At 37.6% G+C, this 12359-nt stretch overlaps 1 pseudogene; it reads right to left on the reverse strand.

Annotated features, from left to right (window-relative positions):
* Positions 1-416: 416 nt before the first annotated feature.
* Positions 417-1471, reverse strand: LOC136156306 (olfactory receptor 7E178-like; annotated as a pseudogene).
* Between the last annotated feature and the right edge of the window lie 10888 nt (positions 1472-12359).

Here is a 12359-nt window from a genome sequence, read left to right on the forward strand (position 1 = left end):
TCGTCCAGTGAGAAATCTCCAGTACAGAACTTCACAAACCACTTTGGACATGTTCAATTAGTCACAGCACCTTCTACACAAATCCTTTTCCGTCTTTCAGTTGAGATTTTACCTTTCTTGAAATAATAAAGCACCATATGCCAAAAAATAAGAAATAAAGTAGCCAGAAAAAGGGAATGATTCATCTTTCAAGGATGCTTGCACCACCAAAGAAAATTATTGAATCTCCGTAGATATAATGAGATTCAGTCAAGGAGTGATTATGATAAACAAAAGGTCCTCAGTGTCCCTACTGTCATGTTAAACCATGGAAGAGAAGCAATATTCAGGTGTAAAGCAAAGAAAGGCAAGGGGATCATAAGACTTACAAAAAACACGAGAGAGGTAGAATTTTTATATCTCCAAGTTTAGTTTTGCTACATTTTCAAGACTACACTCAAATGGGTGGCCAAGTCCTAAGAAGAGATTGTTCTGCTAAAGAGCCTCCACAACGCCCTTTTGATGTCTTTGTTCCTCAGGCTGTAGATGAAGGTGTTCAGCATGGGAGTGACCACAGAGTACATCACCGAGGCTGCTACATTCTTCCTGGGAGATTGTGAAACAGCTGAGCTAAGATACTCACCTAGGGCTGTTCCATAAAATAAGCAAACAACGGACAGGTGAGAGCCACAGGTGGAGAAGGCTTTATACCTCCCACCTGATAAGGGGGCTCTCAGAATGGAGACAAGAATCTTATAGTAAGAAAAAAAGATTCCTATGGTAGGAAGAAAACCAGACGTGGCACCAATAATATACCTGACTATACTATTTGTGAGTATGTCGGAACAGGCAAGATTGAGGAGTTGAGAAGAGTCACAGAAGAAACTAGAAATTTCTACATTCTTGAAGCAGGGAAGTTGTAGCACAATCACATTGTGCACCTGGGAGTCCAAAAGGCTAACCACAAAAGACACCAAAACTAAGCAGGAACAGGTGCGTGGGTTCATGATGATCATGTAATGCAGTGGGTGACAGATGGCCACAAACCTGTCATAGGCCATCACAGTAAGAAGAGTACAATCCATATACCCAAAAAGGATCAAAGTAGACATCTGTGTCAGGCAGCCCGTGTAGGAGATGACTCTGCTGTGAGTTTGGATGTTCACAATCATCTTAGGGATGGTGGTGGAGACAAAACTGATGTCAGCCAAGGACAGGTTGGAGAGGAAGAAGAACATGGGAGTGTGGAGATGGGGATCAGAGGCAACAGCCAGGATGATGAACAGGTTCCCCAGCATGGTGACCAGGTACATAGACAGGAACAGGACGCAGAGCAAAGCCTGCAGTTCTGGATCATCTGAGAGTCCCAGGAGGAAAAATTCTGAGACACTTGTTAGATTTCTGATTCTATGTAGGTTGGATATCTTTGGGAAAAGAAAAGAGGACTGGAAAAATAGGAAATACACAAATGGTCATGCAGCACTGTGTCCATATTTTGGATTCAACTAACTTATTTATAAGATTATGTATCCCTGTTCCTTCAACAATATTTCTCACTGTGACAAATTATATTTGCTTAGAATTTTTCCTCCTTGATTTTTGTGTTATACATGTTTGTCTATAAACTCTTAAATTATAAAACTTCACAGAAAAGTGAAAGGGAACAAGAACATTAGAGGTAATACATCCATGATCTCAGTTAAATACAGACTACTTCTTCAGAAATAACCAGATCTGTTCTCAAGAGACACGTGTACCCCAATGCTCATCGCAGCACTGTTTATAATAGCCAGGACATGGAAGCAACCTAGAATCCCATCAGCAGACGAATGGATAAGGACGTTGTGGTACATATCCACTATGAAATATTGCTCAGCCATTAAAAAGAATACATTTGAATCAGTTCTCATGAGATGGATGAAACTGGAGCCCACTATACAGAGTGAAGTAAGCCAGAAAGATAAACACCACTACAGTATACTAATGCATATACATGGAATTTAGAAAGATGGTAACAATAACCTTATATGCAAGATAGAAAAAGAGACACAGATGTATAGAACAGACTTTAGGACTATATGGTAGAAGGCGAGGGTGGGATGATCTGAGAGAACAGCATCGAAACATGTATATTTTCAAGTGTGAAACAGATCGCCAGTCCAGGTTGGATGCATGAGACATGTGCTCGGGGCTGGTGCACTGGGATGACCCAGAGGGATAGGATGGGAAGGAGGGGGCGGGGATCAGGATGGGGAATACATGTAAATCCATGGCTGATTCATGTCAATGTATGGCAAAAACCACTACAATATTGTAAAGTAATTAGCCTCCAACTAATAAAAATAAATGGGAAAAAAAAAGAAATAATACAGAAAGAGAAATTCCCTTCCACTTAAGAAAAATTATACTTCAAAGAAATGAAATATTTGTATAAATCTTATTTTACTTAAATTCTATTCTAGATATTTCTTTTATTTGGAATATTTTTTAAATCTCTATGATATGAGGACTTGGTCATCTGGATTCTAAATTAAAAATGAATTTTCACAGAAAACATTTTTAGGTGATATTCAAAGTTTTATTGGTTTCTCTGTCTTCCCTCCTTCATGAAATAAGTGATTACTCAACTATCAGGGTTCTGTTTTAAAAGTCACTAAGTATATACTTCATTTGACTTTGGTGGACTGAAAACTTTGATCTGCATGGTTTAACTAAGTGCACATGATCATAGAGCATCAGTGACTATAATTACAGCATTTGTGTACAGAGCATTGTCAATGACTAAATAATAATGAAATTTTAGAAATGCTCTTGAAATTTTATTTTTATCTTGTACAGTGTTATTTGTTTCCATACCATCTCAGTTAGATGTCTAATGTGTGAGACCACTTTAGATTTTTTGGACTCTATTCTGTGTTGGTGAAATAATACTACCTTATTGTTTTGCTTTTTTGTTTTCAGTTTATTGAAGTGATTGACAAAATTGCGTATATTTGTGTTGTGCCACATGAAGGTTTTGAAAAGATGTTTTGAAAAATGAAAATCATCATTAAAATGATGATTTAGTAGAATACAAATCGTAAATAAATACCACAATCAAATTAATTGATTAATGTCTATGTCACCTTACATAGCTTCTATTTGTGCTCACACGCCTATGTGGTAGGTTAAACGGACCTCTCAGCAGATTTCAAAAACGCAATACGAAATTATTAGCTATAGTCATCAGACTACATTTTAGAGCCCCAGAATGTATTCATTTTATAACAAAAGTTTATGTCCTTTGACCAACATTTCTCCACCTTCTCCACTACCAGTTCTCACAACTACAGCTCTTTTTTTAAACTTCGTATTTTATATTGGAGTATAGCCAGTTAACAATGTTGTGATAGTTTCAGGCAAACAGCAAAGGAACTCAGAATGTATCCATTCTGCCTCAAAATCCCCTTCCCTCCACGCTGCCATGTAACATTGGTCAGAGTTCACTGTGCTATACAGTAAGCCCTTGTTGGTTGTACATGTGTACCTCTGGCCAAATCATGTTGATGCATGGCAAAAACCATCACAATATTTTAATTATCTTCCAGTAAAATAAATAAATCAGTTAAAAATATAAATGTAACAAAGAAGAAAAAAAGCATATAGCAGAGTGTACATGTTGATTCCCTCCCTAACTGTATCTCCCCTCATGGCTGAGTATTATCCCATTGTTTATATACACACCACATTTTCTTTACCTGTTCATCTGTCAACAGACACGTATTCATACTTTCACTATTTCAAATAATATTGCAATGACAAGTGAATGCATTAAAAAGATTTAAATAGAATAATCCCAACACATCTGACAGTTTCCTTATCTATGAAATTATGAGAGTAATTGAGCCTACAGAACAGTACCATTCAAGAAAGCTTTTAAAAATCATTTATATAGATTTGACCAATGATTCTCACTTCCATTTCATCCATTACTTATGTGTTCTCATTTAAAAATGCTTAGTTACCCCAACTTCAGCCCAGAACCAATTTCAGGATCTCTACTCGTGAGTGTCTTGGTCTCCCTTCTGTGAACCAGGGCTTGATCAACACTGCCTTAGAATAAATATTGCCCAACACTTAGAAAAATCTCCATGAATATTATTGATCAATACTGTCATGAATACCCCATCTATTCTTTTTTTTTTTTCATTTATTTTTATTAGTTGGAGGCTAATTACTTTACAATATTGTAGTGGTTTTTGCCATACATTGACATGAATCAGCCATGGATTTACATGTGTTCCCCATCCCGGTCCCCCCTCCCACCTCCATCTCCACCCGATCCTTCTGGGTGCACCAGCCCTGAGCACTTGTCTCATGCATCCACCATGGGCTGGTGATCTGTTTCACCCTTGTTAGTATACTTGTTTCAGTGCTGTTCTCTCTGAACTTCCCACCCTCACCTTCTCCCACACAGTCTAAAAGTCTGTTCTATACATCTGTGTCTCTCTTTCTGTTTTGCATATAGGGTTATCGTTACCATCTTTTAAAATTCCATATATATGCGTTAGTATACTGTATTGGTCTTTATCTTTCTGGCTTACTTCACTCTGTATAATGGGCTCCAGTTTCATCCATCTCATGAGAACTGATTCAAATGTATTCCTTTTAATGGCTGAGCAATATTCCATAGTGTATATATACCACAGCTTCCTTATCCATTCGTCTGCTGATGGGATTCTAGGTTGCTTCCATGTTCTGTCTATCATAAACAATGCTGTGATGAACATTGGGGTACACGTGTCTCTTTCAGATCTGATTTCCTCAGTGTGTATGCCCAGGAGTGGGATTGCTGGGTCACATGGCAGTTCTATTTTCAGTTTTTAAGGAATCTCCAGACTGTTCTCCATAGCATCTGTATTAGTTTGCACTCCCAGCAACAGTGTAAGATGGTTCTCTTTTCTCCACACCCTCTCCAGCATTTCTTGCTTGTAGACTTTGGGATAGCAGCCATTCTGACTGGCATGTAATGGTATCTCATTGAGGTTTTGATTTGCACTTCTCTGATAATGAGTGATGTTGAGCATCTTTTCATGTGTTCGTTAGCCATCTGTATGTCTTCTTTGGAGAAATGTCTGTTTAGATCTTTGGACCATTTTCTGATTGGGTCATTTATTTTTCTGGAATTGCCGGTATATTTTTGAGATTAATCCTTTCTCTGTTGCTTCATTTGCTATTATTTTCTCCCATTCTGAAGGCTGTCTTTTCACCTTGTTTATAGTTTCCTTTGTTGTGCAAAAGCTTTTAAGTTTCATTAGGTCCCATTTGTTTATCTTTGCTTTTATTTCCAATATTCTGGGAGGTGGGTCACAGAGGATCTTGCTGTGATTTATGTCAGAGAGTGTTTTGTCTATGTTCTCCTCTAGGAGTTTTATAGTTTCTGATCTTATGTTTAGATCTTTAATTCATTTGGAGTTTATTTTTGCGTATGGTGTTAGAAAGTGTTTTAGTTTCATTCTTTTACAAGTGGTTGACCAGTATTCCCAGCACCACTTGTTAAAGAGGTTGTCTTTTTCCCACTGTATATTCTTCCCTCCTTTGTCGAAGATAAGGTGTCCATAGGACGTGGATTTATCTCTGGGCTTTCTATTCTGTTCCATTGAACTATATTTCTGTCTTTGTGCCAGTACCATACTCTCTTGATGACTGTGGCTTTGTAGTAGAGCCTGAAGTCAGGCAGGTTGATTCCTTTAGTTCCATTCTTCTTTCTCAAGATTTCTTTGGCTATTCGAGGTTTTTTGTATTTCCATACAAATTGTGAAATTATTTGTTCTAGTTCTGTGAAGAATACCGTTGGTAGCTTGATAGGGATGGCATTGAATCTATAGATTGCTTTAGGTAGTATACTCATTTTCACAATATTGATTCTTCCAATCCATGAACACGGTATCCACCTATTCTTAAAATATAAACATTAAATAGTATTCCTTCAGATACCACATATTTTAGAGATTTGAAACATTACTGATAAAATTTAGCTTCTCTTGTAATCTCAGTTCTATCCCATTCCTCTGCATCAGTTCAGTTCAGTTCAGTTCAGTTGCTCAGTCGTATCCGACTCTTTGCGACCCCATGAATCGCAGCACGCCAGGTCTCCCTGTCCATCACCAACTCCCGGAGTTTACTCAAACCCATGTCCATCGAGTTGGTGATGCCATCCAACTATCTCATCCTCTGTCACCCCCTTCTCCTCCTGCCCCCAATCCGTCCCAGCATCAGGGTCTCTTCCAATGAGTCAACTCTTCGCATGAGGTGGCCAAAATACTGGAGTTCCTCTGCATACATGTCCCCAACAGCAACTAGTGTGATGAACTTGATAGATGTTTCCTTGTAAATGTTTGCATAATGTCAATATTCATTTGACATTATGCATAACCAGCTTTTAAAAACGTTTCCCTAAATAGAATACTATCCATATTGCCTCTGAATGCACTTCTTTACCCAACATTTTGGTTAAGTCTCTTGTGAAGTACATACAACTACATCAAACAATTTCCTGACACATGTTATTACATAAGGAAAGATACCATTTTCTTCAGTTAGTAAATTTATATAAATTAATCTCACTTTAACAAGTTTTACACATCTAAATGCAGTAATATATAATTCATTTTATATAATAAATAAGTATTTAGTTTACATTGCATATATTATTTTTTGTTTATATCAGTTTTTGCTTACAACAATCCTATGAAAATTCTTGTACCTATCTCTGTTTCAGACAAATGGAAATTAGTACATAACATGTGAGTGGTAATTAGTTAAATTCTCTAAATGGGTGCATAACCAGTTTGGTGTCTGTGTTTGCTCAGTCATGTCTGACTCTTTGCAATCCCATGGACTGGAGCCCGCCAGGCTCCTCTGTCCATGGGATTCTCCAGGCAAGAATACAGGAGTGAGTTGCCATTTACTTCTCCAGGGGATCTTCCTGACCCAGGGATTGAACCTGGGCCTTCTGCATCACAGGTAGATTCTATGTTGTCTGAGTCACCAGGGAAGCTAATTTCCTATATTTGTTTCAGTGCAAAAATAACATTCTCTCAACTGCATTCATACCATTTTCACCTTATATAGGAAATCTTTTCAACCTTAAATTTCAAAGCTGTACTGCAATGCATGTTTATTCATTGAAAACCTAATGGTCATCCATGTTAGTGCCATTATGACCTCTGTAAACTGAGGCCTCAGTCCAATGATTCACAGATATTCACTAAACCAAAAGAGGATGAAACAATTCTCTACCTTCCTTTCACCTCTGAGGCCCAAGTAGGTTTGAAAAGAAACACATGAGCTACAGTGGGGGTGACTAAGAGTTGGTACATGAAAAAGCAGATCAGTGATTTGAGTCCTGTGTCTTTTACCCCTGTAAGTGAAATGTGTGCAAATATCTCAAGATCTCTGCGCTTCTCTTCTTCTTGGACATAAAGATCTACCACCCACTCTAGAATATATGTGGCACCAAAGGGGAATTGGAAACAATACTTGGTCATTTGTATAAAGAATTTTAATCATTATTGGGATAGTGTGCTTATTAATAGGGCTTCCCAGGAGGCACTAGCGGTAAAGAACCTGCCTGCCAATGCAGGAGACATGAGATGTAGGTTCAATCCCTGGATCAGAAAGACCCCTTGGAGGAGGGCATGGCAACCCATTCCAGTATTCTTGCCTGCAAAACTCCATGGACAGAGGGGTCTGGTGAGCTACAGTCTATGGGGTTGCAAATAATCGGACACAGCTGAACAGAGTTAGCAGGCATGCATGTTTATTAATAAAATACAACGCCCAAAATGAAATGATGTATCATGGAGTATATGGCAGAGAGATCGAAGCCTTTCCTGTCTCAGAGCTGGAGCACAGTTAACGTGAAATCATAAAGTAAGTCTCAGCCCATGCATTAAAATGTACATGTCCTATTCTTTTCTCTTTTATTCCCCTTGTATTCATGAAAATTTCTTCAATGATTTCTCAGTGATTGAATGCTGCAGATGCTATTAAATGGAAAATAACAAGTTTCAAAGAAAGTGCACGACATAGACAGAAACGAACAGTATTTTAACTTGTCTCTAGTCCTGCGGGACGTTCTGAAAAGGATGAAAAAACTAGCATAAATGGTCTACCGTGTAGAAGCCATATTGCTCACAAGTATTTCTATGAAAAACAGAAGAGTTTATTCAACACTTAACCGGGTTTTTTATCCTTGGTGTCTCCTCTGTGCCAACTTATAGGTTTTGGGGAATCAGAAATAAATGAGCTTCACTCAGTTTTCTTCATCTATGAAGAATGTACTCATAGAAACAAAAATAAAATGTCCTGTCAGGGATGTGGGGAAACCACATCAGATCTCGAGATATTTAAATCTGATGACATGACGATTACCCTTATCATTGTTAGTAACAAAATCAATTATGTATTTTTCCCTTTCTTTGTACATCCATCGCATAGTTATTGCATTGAGGGTAGGCATTATTTGCTTAGTCCCAATTCAGTGGTTCTGTATGAAAGAGGAATCACTCAGTTGATAATCTTAAGTTTCAAGATTCTAAGAAATTGCTCCACAACACACTTAGAATGAATGGAGCAAGCATGATTCAAAATTAAAGTTTTCTTCTCTGAGTCCCATGCCCTAAATTTCAATTTTAGACTTTCTGAAAGTTTTCAGCAGAGGTAGAGAGGTATAACTACAGATGCATCTGGAGTATATTATTTTAAACATTTTCATTTTCCTGCATAGAACTGGACCACAAGACTGATTTTGTGTCTCCTTTCATGATTGACTTAGCTCATTATAACTATAGAGGAGACAGTGGACAGGTGAAGTGAAGTCACAGAACAGCATGAACAGAGATTTACCCTGAAGTATCAGGTGCCTATTATTTCTATGGCTTCATCTGTGATTTCAGACGTTCTTCCCATAGTTGGTGTGGAAAGTGCTACATAATGCCCAACACTGTGTCCTCCAAGAAATTCCAAGGGGAAGGGCACAGTAAGCAGGAAGTGCCAGGTAGTGACAGGACTGTTTGGGTGAAAAGGGGAAGACTGCCCAGATGCCGTGTGTCTGGAGTCAGTCTCCCCAGACTGATGGGTTTCAGATTTGACTTTAATACTTTCTAACTCATGGACTGGTAGATGTGACATAAAATACTGTGCTTCTTTCCTCTTTTTAAAATTACAATAATGTGTGCACTAACAATTTGGGAGAGATTGTGCAGACAGAATTGAACAAGAAACATAAAACGTACCGCAGAGCCTGACACTTAAGAAGCCTTGAACAACAGTACACCATGTTAGAATCAGTTTTATTCTCCTCATTCTCATCACTGCTTTCATGTTATTTAAATCAGTGAAGGGAAGTTTGCAGACCCATTAGCTGCTCTGGTGGGAAGGATGCCAGACAGAACCAAAACCAGTAAGGCATATGCAGAACTCTGAATGAGAGTTCTCATATGCCAACCAGAACCTAATAGCTAAATTTCAAAAGTCTCTATTCCAAAACTATGTAGATGGGTGCCTTCCTACCTTTTTATGAAAACTATCATGTTTGCTGCTCTTGAGGAGGAAATAATGCTCAAACAGTCCCTCTGTCAATTACTGTCTCCCTCAGCACTTACTGGGCTGGGCTGCATCTCTGCTGAAGCAGGACCAAGAAGCAGAGACTCACTGCCCCTCTCCTGCCTGGTGTGTGATGAAGTCTCAGGGTCCCTCCTCAGGATGGGAAGGAAGACACACTCAGACTGGGCCTTCTGAAGCAGGTTCCTCCAAAGGATGGAAACATAGGTGTGGACTCACAATATTAGAACGGTCAAACTAAAGAACTGGAGGCACTGGGCACTTATTTTCGGTGGTATGACCTTAGTGCTCAATGCCCAAAGCTCATCATTAGCCAGTTGGTCTGTGTTGTCCCAAACTCTGGAGACTTGTTAATACTAACAGAAAGGAAAAAGAGAAAAGTGAGTGTCCTGGGAATGTCCCTCCTCTCCTCAGGTGGTTGTGCACCTCTCCTCTTCACTTCTTACTTCCAAGTTGTGGAAGGATAACATAAAATTCAGACTTTTTTCTCAATTGAATCACACAATGTGTGATTTTGATATTTGTAAGTCGACTTTATTTATCATGAAATCTAGGTGTATTAGAAATTCTATAACAAGGATATGATACATTTTCCATTTTCTCAGTTAATAGTTTTCGGTAAGTAAGTATAAAGTTTTATTTTCATTGCCTTACTCCTTGCTTTGAATGGGATTTTATATGATGAAGATTTACATTTTGTCTCTAATTTGAATGAGTCTTTGTTTCTGAGTTTTTCTCTAATGGAATTATGTTGTCATATTAGAAAAATATTTTTTTAATTTATTGAATATAAATTATTTACAATGGTGTGTTAGTTTCAGGTGTACAGGAAAGTGGATCATTTATACATCATATATACCTGCTCTATTTTAGTTCTCTCCCATATTAGTCACTACAGGGTATTGAAAAATGTTCCCTATGCTAAATAGTAGGCCCTTATTAGTTTTATATTTTTATGTATAGTTGTGTGTATATGTCAGTCCCAATCTCCCAAGAGGGATATCCCCTCATTACCCCATAGTAACTGTAAATTTAGTTTCTACATCTATAACTTTGTTTCTATTTGTAGATAAATTGATTTCTACCTTTTTTAAAGATTCCACATATAAGTGACACCATGATATTTGTTTTTCTCTGTCTGACTTACTTCACTGAGTATAACAATCTCTAGGTCCATCTGTTTTGCTGCAAATGACATTAGTTCATTCTTTTTATGGATGAGTAATATTGTATTGTATATATTTACCACACCTTCTGTATTCATTCCTCTATGGTGGACATTTAGGTTACTTCCATGCCTTGGTTATTGTAAATAGTGCTGCAATGAACATTGGGGTGCTTGTGGTTTTCTCCAGATATATGCCCAGGAGTGGGATTGATGGTTCATATGTGATAGTTCTATTACTTTTTTAAAAACCTCCATATTATTCTCCACAGTGGCTGTATCACTGTGTATTGCCACCTGCAGTGTAGGAGGGTTTCCACCTTTCCACACCCTCTCCAGCATTTATTATTTGTAGATTTTTTGATGATGGTCATTCTGACTGGTGTGAGGTTATATTTCATTGTAGTTTTGATTGGCATTTCTCCAGTAATTAGTGATGTTGAGCCTCTTTTCATGTGCTTTCTATTTTTTTAATAATGCAAATAATACACTTGTATCAGGAGTGATACAGCATATAATATTTTAAAAGTGAGACAAGTCTTAAATTTAATAATTTCACAATAAAAATGGCTTTTTTATTCTCCCAGATAGTAAACCATATAATAAAAGAAAAAAAAGAACTTATCTTCATCATATGTTTTTTAGCTATCTGTATGGCTTCTTTGGAGAAATGTCTATTTAAATTTTCTGCTCATTTTTTAAAATTTGATTGTTAATGTGAAATGGATTAAAGATCTAAATTTAAGACCAGTTACTATAATATAAAACTATTGGAAGAAAAATCTCTGACATAAATTGCAGCAACATCTTTTTTTATTTACCTTCTAGAGTACTGAAAGTAAAAACAAAAATAAACAAATGGAGCTTAAGTAAACTCAAAAACTTTTGAACAGCAAAAGAACCCATAAACAAACAAAAAGACAGTCCTCAGAATGGAGAAAATATTTGCAAATGGAGCAACCCACAAGAGATTGATCTCCCAAATATATGAACAGCTCGCGCAAGCTCAGTATAAGAAAACCAAAGTCTTTAGTTTTTACTTATTATTTGGTAACTGAAATTTGCTGAAATACTTCAGAGCACCTCCAAGAAGTTTGCAGTCAAGATATTGCTTGGGGTTGCAGGCAACTGAAGTCTTGATGAACAGAGGATCACTTTCAAACTCACTCACAGGTCTTGTGTAGGATTCGCAAGTACCCAAGATATTATTCAGAGAATTCCAGAAATTCCTTGTTACATGGGCCCCTGAAGGAGTAGGGCACAACATGGCAGTTGGTTCTATCAACCAAAAGAGAGAGAAGCAGCAAGAAGAAAGCCAGATTTATGTTTTTACTCTAATGCCTGTCATGACTTCCCAATATTTCTTTCTCATTGTTATAAATGAGTCACGATTTGCAACTCAAGTCAACGGGCAGGAAATAAACAGTAATAACAAGAGTTGGGATCAGTGAGATCATCTCAGATCCTGCCCCCTCATCCACTGTAAGGACTTTGTTCTCCAAGCAATTCAAGACTCAAATCCTGTCCATCTGCTTTCCTGCGTATTCCCAAATTCATTGAACCACCATGATATCAACAAAAATTCCCTGGACAGAAACTAGCATATGGT

Source organism: Muntiacus reevesi, chromosome 1 (genome assembly GCF_963930625.1).
Source record: "Muntiacus reevesi chromosome 1, mMunRee1.1, whole genome shotgun sequence".
NCBI classification, from domain to species: Eukaryota; Metazoa; Chordata; class Mammalia; order Artiodactyla; family Cervidae; genus Muntiacus; species Muntiacus reevesi.